The sequence below is a fragment of the Pseudorca crassidens genome, chromosome 3 (genome assembly GCF_039906515.1).
Source record: "Pseudorca crassidens isolate mPseCra1 chromosome 3, mPseCra1.hap1, whole genome shotgun sequence".
Taxonomy (NCBI): domain Eukaryota; kingdom Metazoa; phylum Chordata; class Mammalia; order Artiodactyla; family Delphinidae; genus Pseudorca; species Pseudorca crassidens.
In genome coordinates, this window is record NC_090298.1 from 4,219,805 (window position 1) to 4,233,023 (window position 13,219).

The window sequence follows — 13,219 nt, forward strand, 5'->3', positions numbered from 1 at the left end:
AACAGATATACACTACTATATATAAAATAGACAAACAACAAGGCCCTAATGTATAGCACGGGGAACTATATTCAATATCTTGTAATAACCTATAATGGAAAAGAATCTGAAAAAGAATATATATATATATATATATATATATGTGTATATATATATATATATATGTATTATGTACAACTGAATCACTTTGCTGTACACCTGAAACATTGTAAAGCAACTATGCTTTAATTTTAAAATTTAAAAACAAATTTGTCTATTTTTACTTTATATTTTCCTATTTTATCATTACATTAGCTCTAGTCTTTCCATGCGGCCATGAAGCCTGACCCTCTCAGTACTAATTAGAGGTGTCTAAGGGGAAAACCACACATTCTACAGTGTCTGCCACAATAAACCTTTCTAATAACTGATGAACTCCAGGGGGTCACATCTCATTACACTGGGCAACTTCATAAACTGATTTGACAGGTAATGTGACCACATGATTCATCAACTTCAAAAACAGGCTTGGGTGGTGGGCAGATGAGCAATGTGAGCCACTTTATAGTGGGTAAGGAGAGAGAGACATTTGCATGATTTCATAAATAGTTAAATACTTCAATATCTTCCCCATGAAGAAAATGTACCTGCAGTTTGTCCTCTACCTGAGCATGTGAAATGAGTCTGTGTGTGTGACCTAAGAGCAGGAAGAGGGAAACACTTCAGCCCAAACATAATTTCCTATAGAACTTGGGGGTAAAGGCAAATGTTCTCTCCCTAATTCTCAGCTCAAACCAGTGGTAGGGTTGTCATTAAATATGAGAATAAGAAGGCAAGTAATCTTCACACATAAATCCCCAGGGTCTCTGCCAAGGGAAATTATGCCCAGATTACTGCTTAAGGAGTAATTCTATATGGAGAAAACAGATCATATTCATGCTAATACTTCCATTGTGAAATTCGATTATTGGTACTTTGGATTGGTAAATAGAATTTTAGTATTTTCTCTTTTTGTAATTTAAATCAATATAGATGAATGGTTATAATACTATAAAAGTATTCCTTAGTCAAGATATGTCTTTTTTTTAAAATTAAATCCCTCTAATAAAACAATACACTCAGGATTCTATATGATCTAAGAGTTAGACAAAAATTATAAACTTAAACGATTTTTATTACTTTCTAGTGATGACGTTTTAAGTGACACATTCTAAATATATTGGTTTCTCTTTTAGCGATACCCAACACTGAAGGCCTAAGGAGTAGATTTAGAAGGTGGATAGTTTGAAATAATAAGAGGTTAAATCATGATCTAGGATTTTTTTCTTTGAAAAATCTTATTTTTCCTCTATCTCTGACTTAAAACCCATATAATACAGAAAAATTCCAAAACACAGACACTCTAGGGAGGGTGGGAGAGAGGGAGATGCAAGAGGGAGGGGATATGGGGAAACCTGTATATGTATAACTGATTCACTTTGTTATAAAGCAGAAACTAACACACCATTGTAAAGCAATTATACTCCAATAAAAAGGTTAAAAGAAAAGAAAAAAAAAAAAAAACAGACACCGTGGTTAGAGGAGGGAAGAGAAGAAAATGCCTGTATCTGCACAGAGACTGCCACATTCCCAGTCCATGGATACAGTTCTGGAAGCCAATGGATATCATCACAGCCTTACTTATCTAGAACATGAGTTCTCAGAAGAAAGACAAATCCAGGCTGAGGTGGCTCCAAACTGTACACCCTGAATACACAGCCCAGCACTCCAATTCACCAGGGACCATGGGAGTCCAGCTGACGCACCATGACCTGTACACCTGGCATCATGGCATAAGATGTCACCTGTCCGTGTCATCTCTGATTTCTGGGACTGCTTCCGGAGCATGTCCTCCCAATCTGATGCAAAAGCCCAGCTTCCTTGGGGCACTTGTGTTTCCTCTGGTACCTCTGACACATCATGCTCACCTTCCTGACTCCCAGGTGCTCAGGCCATCCTTGGAAGTGTTTCATCTCATGGCCTTCTGTCCACCCTGGTGTACTCTCTTGCCATGGGAGGCATCAGCACCCACCTGGAGTCTGCAAGGGAGATGGCAAGTTCAGGAGAAATTGTTCTGTGTCAACATACCTGAATAAAACTTCCACTGACCCAACTCAGGTTTGACTCTCTTTCCCTTGGAGAAAATGGTCTTAGAAAATACCTGAATATTTTCTCATACAAAACAAGAGTTTTTTGTTTGTTTTTTTGTTTTTAAGAAGCCAAAATAATAGTGTACCCAAACCTATCAAAGGCGCACACACACACACACACACACACACACGCACATGCACAATGCCATCAAACAACAAAACAACCTCACTTCAAATATTAGTGTAAAAATCATACATAAAATATCAACACAGGGAATTAAAAACACTTTAGGTAATAATAATTAAGTTCATGGATATAAGGAAAGTTTAATAATATCATATTTCTTAACTGATCAACCATAGGCTGTCTATGTATAAATAAATGATCACAATTGATGCTAATGTAGTATTCAGTGAAATTTAACATCAATTTCTAATTAAATAAAAAATGCTTAAAGTGAACATATAAAATTTCCTATAAAGGTATAGGTAGATACACAGATTATTCTCGAAAGATTGAGAGATGCATTCTCTCTTGAGCAATAATTTCAACTTATCCTTGGCTTGACTTGTCAACAGCCAGAGTCCCAAGGGCTAGTGCATGGAGCCTAGAGGTTAAACTCGGGTAAGGGCAAGAGTCGAGGATGTGAAGACAGAGCAAGTCCCATCTCCAGGAAGCTGAGAAATTGGAGGGAAGAAACAGAAAGATCTAGGAAAATGACCTAGGGACTCCTGGGCCTGACTCACCACAGCCATCACGGAAACCTTGGGAGATGCTGAGTGATGGAGAACCCCGGGTAATTTTGAGGATCTCAGAACTGAAGATTTACTCCTCAGGTTCTGCTGGGATTCCAGGAGGAAGCAGCCCCCGGGAAGCCCTGACATCCACCAGGTCAAGTGCAATGAATGAGAAATGGTAACAAGATAGGTGTGGACAAAGAGGGTGGCCCCTGTGTCCTTCCATCACAAGCATCAAGGACCAGATTCAGAAGATCCCACTTTCCTCAGAGGTAGAAAAGGTAGCAGAAACGCTGCTGACATTGCAGACATCAGGAAACACATGTATAGAGATACCACATGCCGGGCACAGTGACAAGGCTTTACATGGAATAATTTATGTGCAATAACAACCCCTTGAGATTGGGATGTTTTGTACCCATTTTAAAGACTTGTGCCTTCTACTATCTCATGCATTGTGACAAATTGGGCTTCTAACAACTCCTCTTGGCCCAGCGCTATCTCAAGACTCACCTGATACATATTTTTATCCTCTGCCTTTTCTGAATATTTCTTAGGTCAGTGTCTCAAAATAGGTATACCTATTGGCCCACTTTGCCTTCCTTTGCCAGGCCAGATGGTGGACATGGGCCAGCCCGTGGGCTGCTTCCCCTTGGCTGATGTCTATTCCAATCAACCAAGAGCTGGAGGTGTAGTCTCAGAATGAAACAAGGCAGTCTAGGCCTTTTCCATCAACAAGGCAGTGGGAAAAATGGGCACCATGACTGGCCTGGCCCCTGTGTGCTTTATCTTAAAGGTGAGAGAGAGAAGACCCAGAGGGGAAATGCAATGGGTAAAGATTATAACTAGTTCACCATCTTGATTTCAGCATCTCTAGAACTAAAAAGTAGTTATATATATACAATTGAATACTACTCAGTGATAAAAAAGAATGGAATTTTGCCATATGCAACAGCATGGATGTACTTGAAGGGTATTATGCTTGGTGAAATAAGTCAGAGATAAACAAATACTATATGATATCACTTATATTTTTAATGTAAAACAATCTAGTGAATATATCAAAGAGAAACAGACAGATACGGAAAACAAACTAGCAGTTACCCACGGGGACAGGGAAGTGGGGAGGGGAAAGATAGGGGTAGGGGATTAAGAGGCACAAACTACTATATCTAAAATAAATAAGCTACAAGGATCTATTGTACAGCACAGGGAATGTAGCCAATATTTTATAAAAACTGTAAATGGAGTATAACCTTTAAAAATTGTGAATCACTATGTTGTACACCTAAAACATATATAATAATGTAAATCAACTATATCTCAATAAAAAAAAATAAAACCTTGAAAAATTAGTTGTCTGAACTAGATGTCCAAAACAGATGAGTATTTTCCACTCAGATATCTTGTCACAATTTAACCACTTCCTGGTTCATATCCTTTTTCTGTAATATCAGTTACTTATTGAAAAGATAAAATTGAACATTTATTTTTTTAATAATTCTGAAGTTGCAAGCCCAGGCTTCTATCTGAACTGTGCTAAAGATACTTCTAAGTTTGATGATAAAATATTTTATACCTAGTTTAGCTTTGCTCCCTAAAAAAAAAAAGTTCCTATTCCTCCCACCCCATAGAATACTATTCAGAAATACAGTTTGATTTTTATTCAATAGTTTGAAGAAAGGAATGAATTTTAGTATTAATATGAAGGTATCAGACTTTTTAAGTAAAATTCAGTTTATGAAAGATTTACCAAGTTTAGAAAGGTGTTCTCTCCTGGACCATTTTAGCTACTTCTAGGAGGCAGGTAGTTTAAATTCGTGAATCTATTCAAAACTGTATTAGATAAGTTTATCTGTTTTCTAGATAGCTGTCAACTGGTCAATTCGTATTCAGTAGTTGACCTAAATGAGAGAATAACCAGCAAATTCCCTTATCCATTCCCAAGTAATGCTTTTAGATAGTAATATCCATGGAGGTCTCCTTGTCAAGAACACTGTGAATACAATACCAACGTCTAAACAGGCAGCCCCTGAGATAATATATTTTCCTTTTGAGTACTTTAAGAAACTGCAACTGATATATATATAAACAGACAAAAAAATATTTAAAGGAGCTGTTTTCTACCTAAACCTTTATTCTCATTTACTTAGTTGAGAGCACAGAGGTCCACTTCATAGAAATAACATGAAGAAACGTATATGCTCTCTTCTGACATTTACTTATGAGTACTGCAAATGAAATCATAAATGAATTAAATCGGTTACTTGGAATTAATGTCAATCCCCTAAAGTGTCCGTTCTTTGAATGGAAGTAAACCTGTTTCAAAAAGTTTAGCTAGAATCTATGAGAAACGTTACACTGTGTTTCTCCCTAAAAATCCAGGCAACGTCTGTTTAGAAAGAGTTGTTACATATGAAATTGTTTCAAACAGAGGATCATACTGAGCCTTTAATTTGTTTATGTGTTAACAGAGGAAAACCTTCTTATTTTCCTTTTGGAAGAAACCATACATACACCTAATACACATAGATGGAGTTAATTGATTTGCACTTGTTCTCAACTGAATACATTTAAAATCCAACCAAAATACATTTCAAAGTTTAGCTTGGAGTGCCCTCTGCTGGTCATACAAATTAAAAGTACAAATACACCTCACTACTCACCGGTTGAATTCGTTTCTCTGTTTTAAAGTTACTTGGGCTACACCAATTACTGATACCCCTTGCAACTGCAATCATATAATTATGAATAGATGTTTTATATAGGCTCCTCTTAAAAGGGATTGCTTAGTGAATGATAAAATGTGTTCTCAGATAGATGATAGGTGAGCAGGTAGATAGATGATGGAGAGAGATAGCTAGCTAGATAGATTGATCAACAGATTTATTGACAAATAGACAATAGATATATATCAATAGATAGATATATAGATCACTTGATCATAGATCATCTTCACATGGTAAATTCAGCAAGTCCAAGCTCACATTTTCTGTCTTTGATATAAAGATAATTTTTTCATTGTCTTATGCCAAGTTGAATATGGTAATTAATCTATAATGTTAAGGGTTGAATTGTGTCCCCCAGCACCAACTTCATATGTTGAAGTACTAACTCCCATTACCTCAGAACGTGACATAATTAGGAGATACGGACATTACAGATGTAATTAGTTAAGATTAGGCCATACTTGTTTAGGGTAGACCCTGAATCTAACATGAATGGTGTCCTTATAAAAAGGGGATATTTGAATGCACTCACACACACAAACACACACACATCAACATATACATGGGGAGAATATCATGTAAAGACAAAGGGTTGGAGGGATGCTTCTACAAGCCATGGAACACCAAAGATTGCCAGCAATGCCCCAGAAGCCAGGGAAGAGCCTGGAATAAGTTCAGAAGGAACCAACCCTGCCCACACCTTGACCTCAAACTTCTAACCTCCAAAACTGCCAGAGAGAACACTTTTCTGTTCTTCTAAGCCACCTAGTCTGAGGTATTTTGATAGGACAGCCCAAGAGATGATACAGATGTAAAGTTAGAACTGCAACATTCATAGCTCATCAAGGTGGAGTGAAGTACAATTTAGCCAAGTGCTGATGTCTGGGGTGGACTTGGAGCTCTGCAGAGACTGCCTGGTGGGAAACTCCCACAAGCCCCTGCAGTAGTCACAGCATCATCACCACTCACACAGGAACCTGATGCTGGAGACCAGGGCAGGCAGTGGTGGGGGACAGAGCTTGAATTCAAACTCAGATCTGTGGGCACCCTGACTGCCCTGATTTCAAACTCTGCCCCTTCCACTACCTGTGTTTCCTCCTAGCTCCAGCATATATGAACATGCACGTGTGCCCATGCACACAGGTGTACACATGCACTCATACATGCATATGCATGCACGTATACATACACATATACGCACGCATGCCATGCACATTCTCTTACACATGCATGCATGTGCACATATAAGCCCCATGCTCACACTCATATATAAACACATGTACGTTCTACACATGCACACACATGGAACACACTCTTACACCTACATACACACGCACACATACAGTCACAGTTATATATACACAGCCCAATGACAGCAAGAAAGGATAGAGTTTAACTTCTTGCAAAAACAATCTCCACCTGGCAGTTGCAGCCACTTCTGTTTCTAGAAGTGGAGAAGGCAGTCTTCTTCCTTTTGGTCACAGTGTTCTGTGCGGCATCACTTCTGACCAGGGAACTCTTTATACAGCAAATTATGTTGCAGAAGTGAAGACTGTAAGTTATGAGGTTGTTTCTTTATTCTGATGTGAAAACATTTCTGTAGCTATTGACTGAATTAATTTTCTACGTCTGCTGTAACAATTTGTCACAAACTGAGTGGCTTAAGATAAAACGAGTGCATTATCCTACAGTTCTGGAGGTCCAGAGTCTGACCCTGACCTCAGTGTGCTGGCCTCAGGTGTTGCCAGGGCTGGATCCTTCTGGAGGTTCTAGGAGAGAATTCCTGTTCTCCCCTTTTCTGGCTTCTGGAGGTATTCCGTTCCTCGTTTGTGTGCACAGCCAGCAATGGTGGGTTGAGTCCTTCTCCCTCTGCACCCCTCTGCCTCCCTCTCCTACTTACGATGACCCTGTAGTAACACCTGCTCACCTGGACAACCCGAGACTATGCCCCCACGAGGAAGCCAGCTGATTAGGCACCTTAATTCTCTCTGCCCCTTACTGCCCTTTTGTCACATGCCCCATCATACCCATGTTTCGGGGACCTGGGCCTGGGTGTCCTTGGGAGTTTTGTCCCGCGCCCAGGTCGACTCATTCACTTCTCCCTCTCACCATCCTCTAAGCATCTAGCAAAGGACTTTCCACGTGTCAGGATTTAAGGACATCACGGGGGAATAAGCATCACCGCAGGCAGCCAGAGCGACACAAATGTTGTATCCCCCTGGTGAAGGGAGCCCCATGTTTTCATTTGCATGGTGTTGTCTTTGTCTTTATTTGGAAATTAGGTCAACTTCAAAGAGGCAGGTGTGGGTGCAGGGTGACGATGCTGACCTGTGGTGGTTTAGCATCAGTTCAGCCAAGCTGGACCTACGTTTCCAGAATTCCCTTCCCTGCGTGTCTGGCCACCAGAGAATCCTGCAGGAGATTTGGGGAGCAGGGGTGACGCGATGCTGGCATGTACTGAAGGCCTGAGCTGAGCCCTGGGACGTTTCACTGTCGCTGGTCTGCTGGCTCGTCTTTGATGTGGGGCGGCCGGGGTCCCCTGCTGGATGCCCCTGAATTCTCTCTCCTCCTCCCCATCTCCCCTCTCCTTTCCTCGTCTTCTCTTATCTCCTGTTCTCTCTCTCTTCTCTTCTCCTTGGCAATCTTGCCTTTTAAACCACCATTAATACAATGAAACGCCTGCATGTGTGTACACATGTGCCTCTGATATACGTATATTAATATATATATGTAAATCCAGGCTTGACCTCACTTAAAATACTCACGAATATCATCAACTGCCAAAATGAAACCCACGGACGTTCTAAAGGCACCTCAGACCCAACACGTATAGGACCAAATTCTCACTTTCCCCAGGTCTTCAAAGCCACAGCTCAGACCCCAGGTGACCTCTCTGATGCCCACGCCTCTCTCTGCTTATCACTGAGGACTGGGTTTCATCTCCTAAATCTCTTGCATCTCTTTTCTATGCCTCCTTTGCTGCCATCACCAGCCTGGGCCAGGCTGCCAAGACCATGAAACACGTGAGAGGTCTCCACCGCTCCAAGTGTGAAGGCTGAAAGGGGGCCCCTTCCACAGCCCAGCACGTGGGTCCCCACCAGCTCTCCCACCACTGGCTGCCCTGGGATCCCTTGCTTCCTGCATCCTGCCACGCTGGTCTTTGAACTCTCTCCCAAATGCAACATGCCTTCTCTCTCGTCAGCACCTCTTAAGTCCCATGTCCCGCATCAAAGAGAGAAGGGACGGAACGTGTGTCCACTCTTCCTTTCTCTGGTTCCTTCTCCTGGACATCGAGGTCTCAGCCAAGTTCGCCCTAGGTTAGATTCTTGTCATGTCCCCACATGGAGCTGTGGTCCTTTCTGAAGAATGTGGATCTGTCTCTAGAATCATAACTTAATTATAATGATTAGGCAATTGGGAACTATCTCCCCCACCCCAACACCTATAGAATGCAACCCCAATGAGATAGCTCGTTTACCCTTAGTGGCCTCTCTGGTTCCCAGTCTGTACCTGGGTCTGGGCATGTACTAGGAAACCATATAATATATGTACTAAATGGGCAAATTCCTTTGCTCTGAAAGAATCTGCATGAGTGCTTGTGTTGGAAAGATGTGGGAGAGAAAGCCCCTGTCATCTTGGGGAGGACGTGGCAGCCATCATAGTGACTTTGCCAAAGCCAGGTTCCACCTCCTTATGAATATAGCAAAGTGTGTTCGTGACTCCATTAACTTAAAGGTGAGAATTTGAGGCTTTCAGGAACCAAGTGGACGACGTAGCACAGCGCCAAATGCTTTTGCAGGAGGAAGGGGGCTGCTGTTCTCCTGGACTGTTGTCACATGGGGCAGCAGGGTGTCTACCCCACACCCTAAGGGCTTTCTCTCCCTGGATCGGTGAGGCAGCCCTCACTGGAGAAGCAAACCCCAATGCCTACTGCTACTGTTGCAGCACAAGAGGTCAGACGTTCATCCACGGTGGAATCAGAGTGCAGACAGAGAACAGGAAGGGAGGCTGGAGGCACAGTGGCAGCCTCCACACAGCTCGGTCAGTTCTGCATGCCTCCTACACTTTCCCAGTGTGGCCGGCTTCCCCTTTAATTTCTTATGTCAAGTTAAGTCAACATCTAACGGCCCAAGGAGGCTTTCACTCAAGCTGCATCAAGAGTACGCATCATGGGAGGGAGGGAGACGCAAGAGGGAAAAGATATGGGAACATATGTGTGTCTAACTGACTCGCTTTGTTATGAAGCAGAAACTAACACACCACTGTAAAGCAATTACACTCCAATAAAGATGTAAAAAAAAAAAAAAAGAAAGAAAACAGAATACGCATCAGATGCTCCAGGGAAGAATCTCATAATTCTGTCCTGGCTTAGGGCTGGTGGTTGGACCCCCCATGACTCAGCCAGCTGATCCCTGCAGACGTGTTCCAGGCATCATCGGGTACCAGCTGAAGTATCTGTAGCAACAAGAGACCAGCCCTAGGATGGTGATGAGGAGGGTCACGACTGAGCCCCTAATCTGCAGGAAAGAGTCTCCTACTTCGTTCCTTTTCCCGCCACAGAGAAAGTACTGCTGAACCAGGGGTTCTGATGAGGAATAGGAAAGCCAGAAAATTCTAAATGAATCATAGCAACCACTTTCTGAGCAGTCACTGCAGTGTATTCCAGGCACCATGATAACCGCCTTCCATCAGGATTTCATTTCATGCTGAAGACATTCCTGGGAAGTTTAGAATCTTGCGCAGATGAAGAAATAGGCTGTTTCCCTATTTATTTAAAGTGTATACTCCAAACACAAAGACAAATATAATAAAAATGGAAAAATGAATTCCAGGAAAGTCTCAAACATATATTAAGGCCTCAATAACTGTGCCGTTTTTATTATCTTGTCAGATAACTGGACCGGGGACTGAAAGAGGAGGGAATGCATTTGAGTGTTTTTGTGTGTTTGTTTAGTTTTTTTATTTTATTGAAGTATAGTTGATTTTCAGTGTTGTGTTAGCTTCAGGTGTACAGCAGTGATTCAGATAGATAGGTAGATATAGAGATATAGATATATAGTTATAAATATATAGATATAGATAATATATATGTATATATTCCTTCTCAGATTCTTTTCCCTTATAGGTCACTACAAAATATTGAGTAGAGTCCCCTGTGCTATACAGTAGGTCTTTGTTGACTATCTATTTTATATATAGTTGTGTATATATGTTAATCCCAACCTCCTAATTTATCCCTCCCTTCTTTCCACTTTGGTAACTATAAGTTTGTCTTCTATGTATGTGAGTCTATTTCTGTTTTGTAAATAAGTTTATTTGCATGTTTTTTGTTTTTTTTTTTTTTAGATTCCACATATAAGTGATATCATGTGATATTTGTCTTTCTCTGTCTTACTTCACTTAGTATGATAATCTCTAGGTCCATCCAAGGGATGGATTTGGTTTTTAACTGTGCCTCTTTTGAGCTCACTACTGTTAACTCAGTACAATCCACTGTTAAGATTATCATCAAAGTATATTAAAAGGTCTACCTAAATCACAAGGGGGGAAATGTAGGATTTCTGGGAAAATCTTGTCACCTGCATTTAAACATTTAAGGGGCGTTAAATGTTGCTTCTGATCTACATGCCACCAGGGGGCACTGCTGAGCTGGGACACCAAGGTCCTAAAATGCATCACGTCACACAGCTTCAGTGGTAAGTGGGAGTAGAGGGCAGGGACTTTGTCAGGGTCTTACCCAGATCTCGGGATGGCAGGAAAGCGTTTCATAAGCCAGTTTAACAATTTTTTAAACAAGATTTCTAGAGAGTTTTTACTTATAGTGATTTTCTCCTTGCTTTTTCAAAATTGTCTCGGAGTGAGTTATTCTCTTTCACTCTCCCTACTTCATTACTTTTTATTGAAAAATGTCTTATCATCCTCTTTAGACAGGAACATACAGGGTTACATCCACACGTATTTAGTTGTTCCCTCACTGTGCATTCCCAGATGCTGAGCAAGTGGCCCCAGGGAGCTGCTGTCTGTGGTCTAGGAAGACACTTCCAGGAACCCCGGCCAGGGAAGGGGTGAGCCCGGGGAACTCGGGAAGAACAAAGCCTAAAAAATGAACAGGTGAAAAGCTGGTCCCCAAGGTCTCCCATGGGGAAGCAGCAGAGAGAGGCCCTGGAGGATGCAGGTGGTGGACACAGGTCTTGGGAATAGGCAGCTTCCACCAAACCCTCAGCTTTCACTGTCCTCCTTCTCTCCACAACTTAACACCTTGTTATTACTATCAAGTTATCTGAAATTAGCATTACAACAAGCCTAAATTTCTTGAAACCAGCACCCTTGCTGCAAAGGGCATGAGAACCCAGAAACCGGCACTCAGTGTCTCTGGCTTTGCCTTTGAGCTCTGAAACCCTGTTGGTCCCGTGTCCCTCAGCTTCATGAAGGGCCCTGCACTCTGCACTTAGGATGCTTTCGTACGGCCCCCTCCTGCAAGGCTCTGGTAAGACTACCTGAGGAAGGAGGATGGGGGTCCCTGTTCCGAGTGTGTTGTGCTTCCACTGAAGACAGATGTATGGAGATGTTATACCTTCCCGATAGTAAATGGATGCATGTTCGGCCCAACTGGGCTGAGACCTGCTTCACTTGTACCATTTCCACTTGGGAGCAAGCTCATGTGGGCAAGACTTCAGAGCCTTCATGTAGACTAGATGCTGGGCTTGCCAACACCAGCCACATGGAGCCTGACAAAGGGAGAAGGGTTCACTGGCTTTCCCAAGCTGAATGCTGACATTTCTGCCTCTGTATCTAGTGACCATGAAGTGCCTCTGGCCACAGGGCCTTTGCACATGCTTTTTTTCCTTTTTCTGGAGATCTCGGTCATGCTTTCTGTGCCAAATTCACTCCTATTCATCTTTAAGAGCACAGATAAGTTATTTATTTATTTTTTTTTCTCAGAGAAGCCTCCCTGGAATTCTCTGAATTAATAAAACATTCTTAGTATTTCCTACCACCATGCCATGCACTTATCCTTTGCAACAATTACAGTTGTGATTTGACATTTTGTGTGTGCGTTGATGTTTATCTCTGTCTCCCCAGCCAAAACATAAACTCTGGTAGGACTGGAAACTGCCTGGTTTTGTTCACCAACATACTCTCAAGATACTTAAGAAATATTTATTGAAAAAATGAATGATTTTTAACCGTAATATTATGCGCCTGATTCCAGAGTCCTGCCCCATCACTCTGCACTCAGGTGGACAAAGACTAAGTTTGACCTGCATCCCAAGGCAGCAATTTTGTCTCCTAAATCTGCTTCCACAGTGCTTAGTCTGGGTTGGATGCTGCAGCTTAGTAAAGAGCAGCCATCCTCTAATTAGCCTAAACTCCGCTTGCTGTTGATTCTGAAGAGGCATACTTCCTCCTTCGTTACAAGTCAGATACCAGTAATGCTTTAGCCTAGAGACAGGCCCATGTTCTGATTTGAGCCCGGGGATTAGAACCAGCAGGTTTTTATTGTCATCTCAATATAGAAACAGAGTCAGGTGGTGTCACGTACGTTCGTGATCCCCAGAGGTGCATCCCCAGCATGCACTGTGCTTTGTGAGAATGAAGAGAACACCCAGCAGTCATAGGGGTGTCATTCATTTTTCTTCCCAA